The sequence below is a fragment of the Myodes glareolus genome, chromosome 9, assembly GCF_982192425.1.
Source record: "Myodes glareolus chromosome 9, mMyoGla1.1, whole genome shotgun sequence".
NCBI classification, from domain to species: Eukaryota; Metazoa; Chordata; class Mammalia; order Rodentia; family Cricetidae; genus Myodes; species Myodes glareolus.
The window spans coordinates 90,271,521-90,288,713 of NC_142034.1; the positions used below are offsets into that span (position 1 = coordinate 90,271,521).

General features: G+C 46.2%; 1 protein-coding gene across 4 annotated transcripts in view; it reads left to right on the plus strand.

The window, feature by feature from the left end:
- Kcnip1 (potassium voltage-gated channel interacting protein 1) overlaps positions 1 to 17,193 on the plus strand; it is a 378,573-nt gene that overhangs the window by 325,998 nt on the left and 35,382 nt on the right. The window lies entirely within an intron of this gene.

Consider the following 17,193-nt stretch of genomic DNA (forward strand, 5'->3'; position numbering starts at 1 on the left):
TTGCTAGAAGCCCTACGTGAAGGGGTAAGCAATTATTCAGCACCTACAAGGCACCAAGAATAGTGTTAAGAGGATTTATGTGCAAGAATGAGTGTAACCTGCAGAGTAACACTCTGAGGAAAAGAAATAGTTCTGGAAAGCAGAGTCATTGTTCCTTTTATGTAAGAAGACAGATTGAGGAAAGTTAAATAAAATTTCCAGAGATGCAACAACTGTGTGGTGGAAGTTCCACCTTCTGCTTTATGCACCATCAGGGAGCAGGGCCAGATGAGGTCTGCGATGTGTCCTTAAGCCTATAGCACATATGGGTGCATAGGGTACAGCCCTCACGATACGGCATGGAATGTCATTTTCAATGTGTATATGACATTAGAAGCTCTGTTAACTTATTGGAGAGAGTGCTGAGGGGGACGTCCACTTGCAGGAAAGGCTCTGGTATATCTGGTAATATAGTCACTCCAAGGAGGGTGAACGCCTTTATAGGGCCTTGTGATCTTAGTCTTATTCCTAATATAGTCTCTTATGGGAAATGCTAGATGGTACAGAAGTGTCAGGTGCAGGCTCAGAAGGGCTGGGATCCAGTCCTGGGCATGTCTTGCTTTATTTGCCAGTTTCAACAAGCCCCTTCTCTCTTTCATTTTCCTCACTTTCCTCACAAGAAAGAGAAACTATTACAATCATTCTATTAATTTCCTAGATGCTGCATACCAGATTGCTACAAATTAGGTGTTTTGAAATAACAGACAAGACCCTTCATGGTTCTGGAGGCTAGACGTCCAAAATCAAGGTGCTGGCAAACTCTGAAAAAGGTCTGAAAAAGGTCTGGGGCATCTTGGGAAAGATCCTTCCTGGCCTCTTCTACCTTATGACACTACTTTTACACTTGTGGGTTTTAGTTTCTGGCAGCATGACCCCAATCTCAGAATCCACCTGACCTCTTCTCCCTGTGTGCATCTAGCTTGACGTGGTGATTTCCCCTTTTCGTAAGGACAGCAGCCATGTTGTGTCAGGGTCCATTCTAATAATTTGATTTTAACTTCATTACATCTGCAAAGACCTTATTTCCAAATAAGGGTTGGAGTTAGAACTTCAATAAGCCTTTTGGGAAGATACAATTCAATTTATAACAATTGGGGGTGTGTAATTCGATTCAGAACAGCAGCAATCTTGCTCCTATAGCTGCAAAAAGAATTAAAATGAAAAACACATGGGGAAAGGCCAAGCTTCCTACCTACAGCTGTGCTCCATCACGCTTAACACTGCTTTGACCTGAAAGCATCCCCCGCCTCAAAAGAAACGTAGTATTCATTAGGGGAAAAATGTGCATTGCTATGCTAAGTCCTTGGGCAGTATAATTATTTCCTATGGATTTGAAAGGGAAGAGTTGTTAGCACAGAAGTTTTCCAAATAAGAATCCTAGAAACCCCTTTTGCCCTGTGTGCCCTGTCACCATACACACTCCAGCTCCACTGCAGTTCCTGCTAATCAGCTGAACTCGGCCCCGCTTCTACCCGAGGATTAGCAAGTGCTTCCTGGGGTGAGGTGAAGGCGGGCAAGCAGATTCTACAAGTTCAGAGAACTTCACCAGTTCATTAGCTGTCTCTCTGCTCGCCTGCTGCTTGGAGGACCAGCCCTCCAAGCAGTCTTAGCTCTACTAGGTAAGATCACTTTATTTCCTCAGAGTCATGTCTAGTCATATCTATAAACCCTGCCATAGCAACTTCAAAAGGCATTGGCTATTCCAGGTCGAGTTTCCGATTAAGACAGCAAGGCATACATCAGTGTCTCTCAACAGGGTTCTCCTACAGCTGTATCTTACGTATCTTACATCTATCTGGAGTTGCTCTGGAGGCTTGCTAAGTCCATTTGACAGTGAAAAGATTGAACACGGTTCTTAAGAAGCTCACTAACATATATGCCTGGATTCAACCATCATTTATAGGTTTATAACATGTCTAATATTTCATAGATTACACATACAGTGTTTGACCTGGACCTCAGAACAGTTCTGATATTAAAAAGCTGTATGTTGTTGATGGATCAAATTCATAGGTCTAAAAAACATTGAGACTTGAGCTCTCGTTTCAACAGAATGACCATGAAGTAACTATTTCAAAACTTTGGATCTCTTCTGTCTAAACATACACAGCCTTATGCTTAAACTGTGCCTGGAACATGCAGAGTTTCATTGATCCTCTTAGTGTGCATCTAGGCTGTTCTTCCTGGTAAAGTCCTCATGACCTTCTATAGCCAGGTTTATAGAAAGCTGAATAATGGCTGCATAGAGACCAGATGTGAACTGCTGGAATGGACACAGTCACCCTAACAGGAAAAGTTCTTTGTGGATGTGATGAAGTCCAAGGGCCTGAGATGCGATTCTCCTGGATTACGTGGGTGGGTCCTAGATGCCATCACAGATGGTCTAAGAGGCAGATAGAGACGAGACACAGACGGGTGAGACAAAGATGGGAGGCAGAAATGGAGATTGGAGCGATGTGTCGGTAAGCCAAGAGGTGCTGACGGTCCCCTGGGACCTAAATTGGAGAAGGCAAAGAATTAGCTTCCTGTGGAGACTTTCAGAGCTGTGGTCCTGCCAGCTTTCATTTCAGCATAAGACATTGAAGTTCTGATCTCTGCTGCTGAGTGTAAATTTTTACTAGTTCAGCCATCAGCGTGCAGTAGTTTGCTGTGATAGCCTTAGGAAAACAACGCCTAGTCTTTTAAAGTATTTCTTCATTCACTATAATAGAATATGAGATAAAATATATATACTGAAAAGCTCCAAAACGGATAGACCTATTGATTGGGAATGCTAGTAATATAAGGACTCAGGTTACATTTTCTCGGCAGTTAGAAGAAAGACAAGAAGTAGCAAGCCCGACTGCCTATCAGCACCAATGTGGGGGACTGGAGAGATTTACATTAGTGGTGAAGGGCAGCAATAAGACAGCATATCCAGGGTGTGCCAAGCGAAATTCCTCCTAATAAAAAACTTACCCTTTCCCTGGACTGGAGAGATGGCTCGGTGGTTGAAAGTACATACTGAGTTTGGCTCTCAGCACATACACCAGGCAGTTCAAACTGCCTATGACTCCAGCTTCTAGGGACCAAACACCCTCTCTACTAGCACATACACTCACGCATGCACACACCACACACAGACACATGCACATGCACATGCATGACATTTTTAAACAATGAAAATACATCTTATAAAAACTCTAATGAACAAACAAACACAGATGCATTTCTCTTCTGCAACCTCAGCCCAGACTTTCCTCTTTTCTCTTCTTCCTCTTCCTTTTCCTCATTTTTAGGGCTTCTGTAAATGTAGTCATACTTTAAATGATGTGTTTAACCTTGATTGCTTGTCTGCTTGCTTTAAGCAGTGTCTATGACCCAACGTCTCCAAGATATGAGGGGCAGGACACCTCCACTTCTTCTACATTTCCCATCCTGTCTGCAAACTTTATTCATTATATTGTCATTTCACATGGTCAGCATTTTGATGCACCCCAAAGCATCCCTATTCCAAGGCAAACAGGAAGTTCTTCCTGTATCTCATTCAGCTTTAGGGCAACACTGGCTCCTGTTTTGGGGGGTTCCCAGTTCTGTCTGCCAACATCTCTCCTTATATGATCAGGAGACATCTCCCCATCTTCTTCAGCAGCAGAACTTCCTGTGTTTAGAGTCCTTCCATCCCTTCTCATCTCCAGAGGATACTGAGAGCTGCCCAAGGCCAGGTCTTCTATCCTCCATGCAGCATAAAGACCCCGCAATATAACCAACCTACTCTCTCTCTGCTTGCCCACAGACTCACCCTACAGCTGAGAATCCCCTGAAACCGGGGCAAATGGCACTGTGTTTGGAGGACCAGGATAGCTAGTACTTCACAGTATACTCTAGCAAACACCAACAAACCTTGTAAATTATAATTTTCTGTCAAAGATTGTAAATCCTGAGGGGAAAAAGAGAAAGGTGCATGCAAGTGGAAGGATCTGGATTGGATTGGACTGACTTTCTTCAAAGAAATAAAAATCATTCAGTTCATCTGTTTTAAGTCCCATACACACACACACACACACACACACACACACACACACACACGATAGATAGATAGATAGATAGATAGATAGATAGATAGATAGATAGAGATAGAGATAGAGATAGAGATAGAGATAGAGATAGAGATAGAGATTTGCCCAAGCAATACATGAATGAACCTTTTCGGGAACTCCTCATCATCCAAAGTGAGATGTCCACTACACCCTTCTGTGTGTCTGTCCCCTTTCCTATTATCATCCTCAGGACAAAGTGATATTAAGATACTTGAGTTCAGATGCTAGAAATCATGGGGCAGGTAGCTGTTGGCATGGGACTGACACCTGACTTTTACATTAAGAAAAATGGATATAACTGTAGTAAAGGAAGAGAAAGAAAGCCACTGAGTAAGTTCATAACGTTCCCAGGTACAGAGAGAGAGAGAGAGAGAGAGAGAGAGAGAGAGAGAGAGAGAGAGAGAGAGAGAAATAAAACATGGCAGGGATGAAAGAGACACATGGGTAAAGGTGAGAGAGGAATGGAGAGAGGGCAACAGGAAGGAGAGCCTCCCAATTCTCAAGCAAGCATGTGGCTCTCAGGTTCACTTAATGTTTAGATAGTTCCCTGTAATCATCACCCATCTGGAGTTAGCCTTTATTCTCCAGGAACTCTGCATGGCTTAGCAAAATCACAGCAGCCTGCCCTATGCTTGAGGGGTGACCAGGATACAGTTCCCATCAGACAAACCAGCTCTGCAGCTGAAGCCGAATGTGCACAAAGAAACTCTGGAGCGGGTCACTTGGGGCTTTCATTTGTTTAGTTTGTTCAACACTGAACGCCACTGATCTGCTGTCCTTGACAATGATCACGTTATATCACCATTCTTTTAGTTCCCTCAAGGCAACACGCAAACACTAGGCTGTACGTAGGCTGCTCCTCGTCTACTCATCTCACCTCACTGTGTCTCTTCTCCGTCTCCAGCCCAAAAATGTCAAGTCACTTCCCTCTCCTAGGGTCCCCTACTGTGATGGCCCTGGAGCTGGTCCTCCCATTTATCCTTTCCTTGGCTTCTCTTTCAGTCTGTTGGTGTCAATACTTGCCCAGCCTATGTCCCTTTTTTCCTGGATTCTGACTACTCTTGAGTTTTACACACACACACACACACACACACACACACACACACACACACACAGTGTACACGTGCACAACACACATACACACACACGCACATACACACAATTCCTACTGAGCAACCATCTGGTCACTGAATGAGCCTAACATGTGAAATGTATTTTCCATGGTTTATTGTTTCTTTGTTTAAATTACAGTCTTGGCATCATGGTTTGAAGCCATGGGTTGCCTTCACTTTTGCCTGTTTTTAAAGTTAGAGAGAAGATGGCTGAAATGAGCTTTTCAGGAGTCAGCCTGAGCTGACTCAAAGAACGAGTCAATGTGCTACACGCAGGGTCATGTGCCCATTCCTTGAGTTAAAAGTCAGGGTTTGCATCCCAAAATTGTGTTCTCACAGTGCCACCAAACAAAGTGAATTTCATCTCCTTGAAACTCACTTTTTATATCTGCGAAATGGGCAGAGAGTTATTGTCTCACAGGGGTGTCGTGAGATGCAGCGGGAGAGGGTGTGCCCTGAGCACAGAATAATGTGCACTAAATGTCACCTCTGAATCTGAGCAACAGTGATCTCCATGAGATCCCAAGTTATTCAACTGAAAGCAGAAAAAGGAGCTGGTGTCCAGCAGAAGAGGGGTGCAAGACAGCAATGCCAAGGTTAGAGGAAAGGGCCTTAGAGGGTCTACAAGAGAAAAAGAATGTGACTTTATTCTAACAGGTGCAATTACTGAGCTTTCCTGTGTGTCAAGAAATATTTTAAAATGCATTATACATTTCACAGAGCGATGCCTCCATATCTTCAGGGGGCTATGCCTGGACCCCCACGGATCACAAAACCCTTAGCTGCTCAGATCTCTTCTGTAAAACGGTGCTGGCTTTGCACAGAGCCTGCTTACAGCCTCCTGTGCGCTGTGAAACTTCTCGAGATGACTGACACTCTATCACGATGTGAGTGCTATATAGAAATCATTCTATTACATCGCTCAAGGAAGAACACTGGGGAACATGTCTGCACATTCTCAGGCAGGTGCGTGATTTTTTTTTCAGATCATCTTGGTCTGTGATTGGCTGAACTATGGAGGACCGTTACCTCATTTGGTCTTCACGACCGTAAAGCGAACACCATCACGTCCCCCGTTTCACACACGAAGCACCAAGAAGTGAAGCCACAGGCTTAGGGTCACACAGTTAAGGAGGCGGGAAGCTGGGACTCAAACTTAAGAGGTTGGGTGGCAGAGCTCAGCCTTTCTAAAGAGGAGTACAGTGATTGGTTTAACAAGAAACTGGTCCCTCCCCATCTCAGGCAGAATACGACTGAGGCAGAGCTGAGATGTTGGAGCCCTTGCTGTGGGGCCTTTACGCTGGTTTGACACGTATATATGTCACCCCCTATTCTGCTCAGTGGCCTCCTCTGGAAGGAAACCTGCAAGCCTATTTTATCCTGTAGACAGAAGGAACAGTTAACTCGGAAGACTCATGAATGCAACCCAACACACAGTAGCTGGTCTGTAAGGGCTTAAGCAGAGGACCCAGGTCTTAACCTCCATAATAGGAGTCAGAAACAGCCTCAGAAGGAAGAACGAATGAGGAAGACTTCTGCTCCCAGGATTTTTATCATTTAAGTAAGTAAAAGAGGTACCAAAAACCCAAAATGAGCCCCTCAAGCTTCTTGTGTGGACAAGGTATGGTTCATAGAATGCCTGGCCACACATGACCTTAAAAAGTATAAATTGTCGGATGATACAGAGATAACCCTAGAATGAGAATTTAAGAAAAAAATAGAATTAGACTAAGTTCTGCCATCTGTCTCTGGTGACTCTGTCTTCTGTGAATGGGGCAATAGGGCCCATGTTCAGCATGTTGGAAGATTTAGTTGAAATACATTGACTTGATCCTAGGGCTGTCTACAGATACTCTACAAGGATATGAAGAGAAGGATGGCTTTCCCATACCACTTTCAAGATGTCTCCCAGTGGCCTTTGCCATCACATGGGTCATGGGCAGCCCCTGGGCACAACCGGACTGGCTCAGCTTTGCTAGAGTCTGAGAGGCCCCTGGAACCCAGAAAGCTTGTGCTCCCACTCCCCAGTCTCCTCTCCAGCCCCCCAAACTGGCCCCCAGGCTCCAGTGTGCAGGGGTGAGGCCCTGGAGGGGGCGCTGAAATGCCACAAGACCTCACTCTCAGGAATTCAATATAGAAAACACATTAAGACCTGTTTACATGGAACTGCTGTTTATAATTATTGTTCCCTATGGGATACTCCCCCACTGCTTCCTCCAATCCTACTTTAAACTGCTCAACTAATAGAGCTTTCCTGGCTTCCCTAGGGAGACATTCACAGGCACTAATAGAGCTATAATTCAAAAATTGCTTGATATACATGCCCTCAATTTTCCCCCAGAACAACCTAAGTGAAGATCCCCAAGCATGCAGCTCGCTCATTGGCCAGAGGCAAATAAACATGCCTGACATTAAATATACAGCCTCCTGTTCATCTGGGTCGCCACCAAGCCACAACAGCTATCATGCTTTATCCTAAGAGATCCCTCTGCCACCAAGTGCCACTGGGAAGAAGCCAGCTGCTGGGTGGGACCTCCAGAGGCCTCTGGAGTCTGCAAGCCTTTCCCAAAATACTTCAGGTAGAGCAAGGGAGTCGGGGGTAAGCACCCTCTGTGCCCTGGAGAAACAGGGACTCAATGGTTCGCAGCTCCAGAGAAAATGGCTTCGTCTTTCTGATGCATGAAGAACCGGGCAGGAAAAGAAGTGCATCACAGTGTGGCATCAATACATCGCCACGTTGCATAAACACCACCACCATGCACAATTACTAAAAAGTGTAATCCGCCTTCAGATGCCAGGGTGAATAATTACCCTGGTGAGTTTCTGCATCATTTCAGCCTTCTGAGTGCTGGCTTACCAAATGGTAAGATGGAAGTATTGTATCACCACTCAGGATCACTGGGGCAGTAAAGGAGGATTAGCAAGCACAAATGTATCTAATTTATCTTTACAGGCAGCTGTTCAGGAAATGTCCCTCTGTCTTTTCTGCTAACATCTGAATATGGTAGGAATGGGTGCTTTGGTAGGCTTGTTAACAAGTGTGTGAGCGCTGTACATTCCTAAACATGCTAAAACCAGATGATTAGGAGAAGTAAATTAGGACCAATTAAAATAAGGTTGACTTCCTCAAAGTGAATATGTTTAGTGAAACTTGCTATCTTGAGAGGAAATTCATATAAATTGAAAATAGCATCAATTCAAATGACTTTAGAGACTGCTCTTGAGACAGGATTCATAACTGATTAATAAACTAAAAAGAGAGAGAGAGAGAGAGAGAGAGAGAGAGAGAGAGAGAGAGAGAGAGAGCCAACGCATACTGGTAAGGTAAAAACCCAGTGTCTTCTTGGTCTTTGTGGCAGAAGGAAGTGGGGACCCAGAAAATGGAAATCCCTATCCCAGAACCAGGGGTTGGGTCCCAGGTTTCCCATCCCACTCCTCTGTCCCCTCACTCAATCCTGCTGGTCAGTGTTCTTTGCATTGTTGACGATGGCAACAGGACAGACCATCTTCACATTGTATCTTGTTGATGGAGCCAGAATGGCACCTAGGCAGGGTAACCCCAAATGTCTACTATCCCACCTTTCTTTGCACATGGGTAGACTAGAGGGACAGAAAAGGACCCACAACCTATTGCCCACCCTCTGGGTACCATGCTTTGGAAACAAGTTCCTGGGTTCTCACATCCATGGCACCCCTCTGGAAGGCCCTGAGAAATGAATGTCCTTTGCAGATGAAGCAATGCCACTAGACAAGTGAAGCCACTCAGAAGTCACACAGGCAGTGTGTGACAGGGATGAGAGCCAAACCATTCCAGTTCCTGGGTGCAGCCACCCACCTCTCTATTTTCTCCATCTTTCTTGATGCAAAATACCTGATGTCGAGAGCTTCAGTCATCCAGAACACACACACACTGATACAAATGAGCCTCCACTGATGTATAAATAAAATTGTTCTTTGTAAATACATGGGCAAACCTCTTCATCTCCCCTTCCATAGCTATACTACAGTGGCAGACACTTTTCTATCTGGAGGAAGGATGAGTATCCATACAAGGACCTATGAAGGTCCCAGAGGCAAACAAGAAGTAAGATGCAGGCTCACAGGACAACATGAAGAAGTAACATGTTGGCCTCATGTCTTTCATCCCTGTGGCTTTTGCACACTGACCTTGCAGGAACCACAGTCAAAAGCCTCTCAACTTACTGCAAAGTACCCCAGCCCACTGCAAAGTACCCCAGCTTGCTGAAAAGTACCCCAGTCTGCTGGAAAGTACCCTAGTCTGCTGCTGAACCTCAGACTCTTCAGACAGATCAGGAACAAATGGGACTCTACCTGTCATTCCTCCAGGATGACAGATACAATTGCTAGAAAATGGGAAAAAGGTTGAAGTGCTCTCACCAAAGACTTCAATTTATCTTTGGACCATTTTAGTCGGCAGTCTCACGTCACAGCTGCACACTTTTTCAGGAGTAATTAGAGGGCCAATCTGTAAGAAAGATGTCTATTAAGAATAAATTAATAATAGCTAGTGCATTTTGGCTGGCAATCTTGAATGATATGGCCATCCTATAAAAATTCATGTGTTTTTAATGAGCCTGAGACATGTTTCTCAATGAACCACAGATGGTTCGTTTTTAGCAGCCTACCGTCCTAGTGTGCTTCTTTGACGCTGTAAGAGGGTTTATTTTGTTTACAAGTTATAGCCCATCATCGAGAGAAGCCAAGGCAGGCACTGAAGTGGAGAGCACGGGAGAGGAACACTGCTTACTGGCTCGCTTCCTCTGGCTTACTCAGCTACCCTTCTTACACAGCTCAGGCCCACCTGCCCAGGGGTGGAACTGCCCGCAGTGGGCAGGAGCCTCCTGCATCCATTAAGAATTATAAGAAAAAGCCTCATGAACACGGCAGAGGGCAATCTGATCGAGGCAACTGTTTCAATTGATGCTCCCTCTTCCCAGGTATATCAAGTTGACTAATGCTATCAATAACATCTCTAGAAAGACATTATGGGCGTGTATATTTGAAATGGTGAAACAGAACTACAGCAGGTCTCTGGGAACCCCCGAGCTCTTCCTAATCTTCAACATTCGGTGCATCATCCCTTGCCCCATTGGGAAGGAATTGGGGCGATAGTTCCACTCTTCCCTAGCACACAGTGATCCCCACATCTTATCCCTGGGGCTAATGGAAGCAACACTACATATGCTTGACAACTAATAACCAAGCATTCATGACAGAGGGATTAAAAAACAATCCTCACAAAATTGGTGGGTGTAAGGTATGAAATGCATTTGATGCAACACTTTCCACGGAGAGACTCCTTGGAGGTTTTATTTCCTTTCCCCGTCACACTCAGAACCAGGAAGACCATGGGAAGTGCTTGCGTATAGGTCTGTTCAGCAACTGCAGCATTGCAGGACTCCAGAAGCACCATTCAAATGTGGCCTCTGTCTGTGGAGCCCTGGGAGGGTGGGATACAATGGGATATGCCCAGAGACCTGGAAACAACCCCCTAGAGAGGGAAGGCAAGCAGACACCAGCTGGAAGCAAGAGTTTGTGCGAAACTGTGCCGGTGTCGGTCAGGGGGTCAAACTGCAGAAGCAGCGGCTCCAGAGTGGGGGAGGGGAAAGGGGAGCTGTGTAGAAATGTGACATGAGTAGGAGAGACAGAACCCGGAAGTCAAGCAGGTCATAAAGGAGCTTGAATGCTGTATTCCAAACCACAGCCTTTTGTCTTCAGGCAATGGAGCCATAGAAGGCTTTAAAGAGAAGGCATGGTCAGATATATCTCCCTTGAATGCATCTGATTTCCTTCTGCACTTAGGCATCTGCACAGAATCCTCCTGCCCATGTTGCTCATGCATGAACTCAGGCTGAACACACACACACATACACACACACACACACACACACACACACACACACACACACACACTCCTTCCCATCTGCTAAGACCCATTCCTTTGAATTTAATCCCCATCACTTCCTTGGGGAAGCATCCCCTACATGCCTACACCTTACCCCGGTCACTCCCTCCTCTCTGCCAACACCCCTCCTGCAGTACTTCCCGATGCTGTAACTCTTCACACCTGTGATCCTTAGGATCTCTCCCTCATGTGCCAAGTCATAGTCTCTGGGGACAAGACCATGCCTGTCTTGGCTCACCAGTGCCTGTCCACGGGCCTGGCACTAGCTAGATGCTCCACAGTTCCCTGCTCTTTATTGATTCCAAAAGATCCTTCTATATGTTCACAGAGGGAGCCTACCTATTGGCAGGGTCCAACCTGAAGCCTGGAGGCTGGTACTCTAAGGGAGTCTTAGGGAGAGATGCCAGGTCCTTGGAATTGAATCTTAAGAAGGCTAATCCCTGGTACTCAAGTTAGGAAATGTCAAAAGAAACTTTCTGAGTCTGTATGGCTGGCTGTGGGGCCTAATGATCTAATGCATGCAGGAATCCCATCCTCAGGGCTGCAACTGTGCCATGGACATTTTTCTAACCCCCATGGCTCCTGACATGGGACTTGACATTCAGAAGGCACTCTGTGAGAGCAATTGGAGACTAAACACCAAGCTCTGGAAAGCCGCGGTTTCCAGAGAACCTGCTTCAGCTCCCACAGCAGGCCCAGGCAGGGAGCTTCTCCCATGGCCTCGGGAACAACCAGTTTTTACAAATTATCAACATCTCCCCATTAGCTGTTGCAATATTAAATTGTGTGACTGAAAATGAATGAATAATCCCACGGGCGAGTGAGAAAGACCAAGCGGCAGGATTTAATAACAAGTCCTGCCCTCTCTCCAAGCAGAAGGTCTCCCTAATTAAATATTAAAAATCTATCCACACAGCCACAGCCAAAAAAAATTGCTTTTTCAGCAGTGTGGCTTGGAGTCACTGCTCCAAAGACCCAGGTACTGTGAGAGTGACCTCCTGGGGACCAGTCAGGGCACCAAGGACCACTGCACGGTGAACAGACACTGACATTGCTCAGGTTGTGCCATGTGTCCATGTTTCATCCTTGTGAAGACGATGAGCCGTGGATTACATCATATCAACATGGGTAAACTGAGGCTTGGGGGTGAGGCAGTGACTACCACAGGGCCACACAGCATCTAGTGATAATGCGTGGATTTAATTTGTCGTATGTGGTTATGAGTTTTATTCAGTGATCGCGGCAGTTAAGAATGTGGCGTTGAGCACCAGGTTTGAATCCAGCTCTACTGATAGCTGTGTGGCTTTGGGCAGATCACCCTCAACCCTAAGTCTCGGGTTCTAATGAGTGGTAGCATGTTGTTCATGGGGTTTCTGGATGGTGTCATGAGAAAATGCATGAGACGGGCACTACCGAAATGCTAATTACTACAGTGTCAGGAAGGCTATCAATAAAATACTTCAACGGCAACCCCCATTGTCCCAGAAGCCCTCCTCTGTATCAGGTTCCTACCTAGTCCACTGGGTGACACTTACTAACCCTATGTCTATGGCACCTCCACTTAATATTTAATTTAAATATCATAAGAGCCTGGGAAAGTGGAGATTGATCCCACCCTGTCCCAGATGTTGAAGTGCAGGCAGAGAAATGAAAGAGGTGGCCAAGGCTGCCTGAAAGAGGATCCCCAAGCCACAGGCTCTGCCCTTACCCACCTGGCTTTCCACCCTGCATTGTAGAGTAGGACTCCAGGCTCAGGGCTCTGCCCCATCCCCCCAGGGTTTCTGGGGGCTGAGGAACTCTTCACACTTGCCTTTGAAGTTTCCAAGCAATGGCTCTTATGGGACTCTTCATATTAGAAATCCCAAGTCACGGGCAGAAGACTTAGAAACCACACCTAAGCAAGAAAGACGGTAACGGCCATCTGTAGCACTAACCCTCAGAGATAACTACAACTTGCCAGTACGATATCTTAGCGAACACGGATAGAGTAATACAAGACTCGTGATACCCTACGATGTGATAGATAGGGAGAGACAGGAGACATGTTTCCTGTTTCGTGGCATTTGCAAAGTACTGCCCATGTCTCTGAACCTGTTTCCCTGGCTTCGTACTTTCTTCGAGTTTGCTTCAATAAAAATCACATCTTTTTCTCGTGTTTAATCTCTTCCTTTTAATTACAACTATCAAGACCTGTTTCCCCCTGCAGGGTCATGAGGCAGCTAAAGTGAGAATAAAGGAGGAAGTTACTGATTAGCTAGGAAGAAAATCAGTCCTGGGAGATTTTTTTTCCAGCCTTATAATATTCTCAATGCTATGAAGTCAGGTCTCCAGCTAAGCCTGAATCAGCCTTTGGCATTCTACAGAAATTATCAAGCCCTTTGGTGTTCTAGCTGAAACCTCAAATATCTTGGATTGTAGCTTTTATTAACTGAGAAAAGGAAATGGATGTTCTTCCCCTTGCCCTCACTTGCAGAGAACTGGGACCTAGTGAAAAGTCTCAGACCTGCGTGATTCATCAGGCCCTTCTTCGGCAGTGAGCCGGCAAGGGGGAGCGGGCGAGCAAAGCCCACAGGCAGAGAGCAAGCCTGGAAGACTATGAAGTTCCCGCCAATGGAGGGGCGATATAGATCCCGGCTCTCCTATGACTGACATCAGACATCACAGAGTGATTAACATTGTAATTCATGGCTCTCTGCTGGCTTCTCACTGCACACTTAGACCCACTCTGGTCTTGTTTGCTGTTTGCTAGCTTGCAGCTGCTAGACTTTTCACATGGCCCCTAGGTGCAGGGCAAGAGGGAGCAGAGCTGCCTTGCTCTCGGTAAAGCGCATCCCGCCTGACCCCATCCCCGACACACTGGCCACCCGTCATACCTACAGTAAGTCTGTTCCTCCTCAAGTCCATCCACCCACAATGCCCTTCTTTCCTCCTTGCCTGGCTTCCCCCCTCCTCTGTATTAAGAATGCTACAGAGAGTATCTACTTCCACCCAGGAAGCTGAGATCTCCTTGGGGCAAGAAGCGTTCTTGGGTAGCGTCATAGGATGTAAGTCAGCTGGGCCACCAGGGACACACATCATCCTGTTCACATTGGGCTGGCTAGTGCCAGTCACAGGGGCAGGGAGTACATGGAAGAGGGTGGTGAGCAACAGCGACCACCACACAGCGTCATGGTTTGAAAAGTACATTTTATTCAATAAAAACATCATAGACCAGAAATCCCAAACCCCTCTTCCCATGGACTTTACCTAGTATCCTCTAACAAGAAAGGAGAGAGAGTGTGTTGTTTGTTGTTGTTTTCAACAACTACAAAAAATTACAGTTCTTAATGCAATTCATATCCATGGCAAAAAAATAACAAACAAACAAACAAACGAGAAAAACAAAGGTCAAACAAGACCAGCAAAGTGACTCAGTAGAACTTGGTGCTAAGCCTCAGGAGTTCTAGTCTCTGTGACCCACACAGTGGAAGGAGAGAAATGACTCCCAAAAGTTGTCCTCTGGCTTTCATACACACACCATGGCATGCAGATGCGCTCTCTCTCTCTCTCTCTCTCTCTCTCTCTCTCTCTCTCTCTCACACACACACACACACACACAAACACACACACACTAAAAAAAACCACACACACATGCACGTACACACGCTCGCGCAAATAAATAAAATCAGGATGAAGAGAAAGACATGTCCCCACTCCAGCCTCAGAATCTTAAGATGCAGTCTTCATAAAGAAGGGCTTTGCAGGTGCAGGTTGGGAGCCCTGGGAAGTCTTCACGCTGAGCATGGCTTGCAGCTGTCTCTTGTATGTGAGCCTTCATTTTCAAAGATGCTTCTAATCCAACTGAAGTTTTACGGTGAGCTTCCCTGAGGCCTAAAAGCTAAGAGGTCCTGCTACCTCCCTGTGAGGCATTCTGAAGGGTTGAAAATCTGAAGGCAGAACTCCATCTGGAAAGTTCCATTAAAGCATCACTCCAGGACCCGCCATTACTACTACCTACCACTAGGCAGATTAAACAGCTTCAGAGCCCCGTGACCTGCTAATGTATTCACAGCTTCACGTGGCTAATTAATCTAGGCTCATCTGTCCTCATCAACTACAAACGGCTTCCAGCCAGCCCTCCTACTTGCTCCCAGGTTATTCATGTCCTGTGAGCTCTCCCTAGGTCTCAGCCAATTACAACCCCGCAAAGACACTCAGTAGGAAGCTAAGCCCCAGAGTTTTGCCTCCAAGTGGAGTAATACATTCTAGGTTCCGGGTCCTTCTCTACAGAAGTCCCTTGACCTTCACAGACCGGAGACCGAGGTCCCTGTGATCTTTCCGCTGCTGCACCCTCTGAATTTGAGAAGACAGAAGGGACAGCTCAGGTTCTGCTGAACTGGGATTCCAGGCTGGCTCTATCTAACCACAAAGTCCCCATCTTTTTCTTCTTGCTGATGGCCACCAAGCTGTCGCTCTGCCTTCCGTGGCTGCCCTGTATAAAACAGTGCCCTCAAGACCTGTTTCTCTCATCTGTCTTCATTCGGAGCTCCAGCACCGAATGGGCATCTGGACCAGATGACCACTGCTTTTATTTAATAATGTCTAGATTACATCTACTGGAGACTTAGAAATTATTTGGTGAGTGAACAAGTGAATAAAGAATTAATAATGCCGTCCTTTTCAACACTGAGCGGCCAGGAAGATGTATTCAAGTTTCAGCTTCTGGGCCAAAGAGTCAGCATAAGACCTTGGGCAAATCCAGTTCCCTTCCAGGACCCCAGTTTGCAAATATAGATGACAGAATAAGCATCTCTCCATAGTTAGAGTGTCCTAGGCCTTAGACACAACAACTAAACTGATATTGATCTTCAGAAAAACAAAACAAGGGCAGCCATGCTGGATGATTGGCAGGAGCGAGGGGCCGGGGAGGACACAGGAAGTGGACTCCTAGAATTGAAACTTCCCTTTCTGCCACCGCAGGCTGGATTCCCCAAGTTCTCAGGGGTAAAGAGTCTTGACTAGAGGACTCTGTCCCCCAACTCGTGGAGACAGACACAACCACAGATGCAGGGATGTGGACCCCGCAGAGACTCTTGGGTTGGTTCCAAAGCACGTGGCCATCAAGAGGGTTTTGAGATTTGTCTCGGTTCCTCACTCATCACCTTTGGGATTCTCTGTGTCTCCAGATGGAACGGCAATGAAAATACTTAGCTGATGGCAGACTAACGGTGTCTATGTGATGATGATACTGAAAAGCTACGGGGGCTAAATGAAATGGCATAAACAAAGCACCCACAATGCTAAGCCTATAAGTAGCCTCTTTCCTTGCAGAGCCTCCGTTTCCTCCTCTGTGAAATGGAATTAATACAGTGCGTCCCTCATAAAGCCTAACCACACTGACTCCAGACCCCATAGGCCCGTCCTAGTTTTGATTTGTGTGCTTTAAACCAGTCAGAAGCAGGCTTCTCAGGCCATGTCCTGAGTCTATCCAGGACATTCTGAATCTCAGTAGGAACCTCCAAAATATGAAATTTGGGCATGTATCTAGACTGCCACCAACACCTGAAAGTTTCTTGGAAAAATGAGGCGTGTAGGGCGGAGGAGAAGCACTATCGGGTAGGGATTGCAGTTTTGCACAGGAAGTATGAATGAGTCACAATGAATAACTGCATCTTGTCCTTCCTGTGGAAGGGCTGACAGGAGGGTAGGGACTGTAGTTTCCTAGACAGCGCATGCTCGGGCCAAACTGGGTTGTTATTCCTCTGCTGCCTGCATTCCCACATGGGAATGGAGGCCTGGCATAGTCACCATTCCTGAGGACACCGACATCCCAAACTCTCGCCTGAAATAAATGATGCAATTCGCGTTTAAAAGAAGTAAGACAATGATGGGAACCTGGGATTCTGTGGTTTGTGAGCTAAATGGTCAAATTACAGAATTAGCCGTTCAGTTAACGCGACACTCTTGGTCTATCTCTTGCCTCACTCCTGTAGCACCTCCCACTGAACAGACACTGAGTGCTTACTGGGTACTCCAGTCAGGCTTCAAGGGTGGGAGG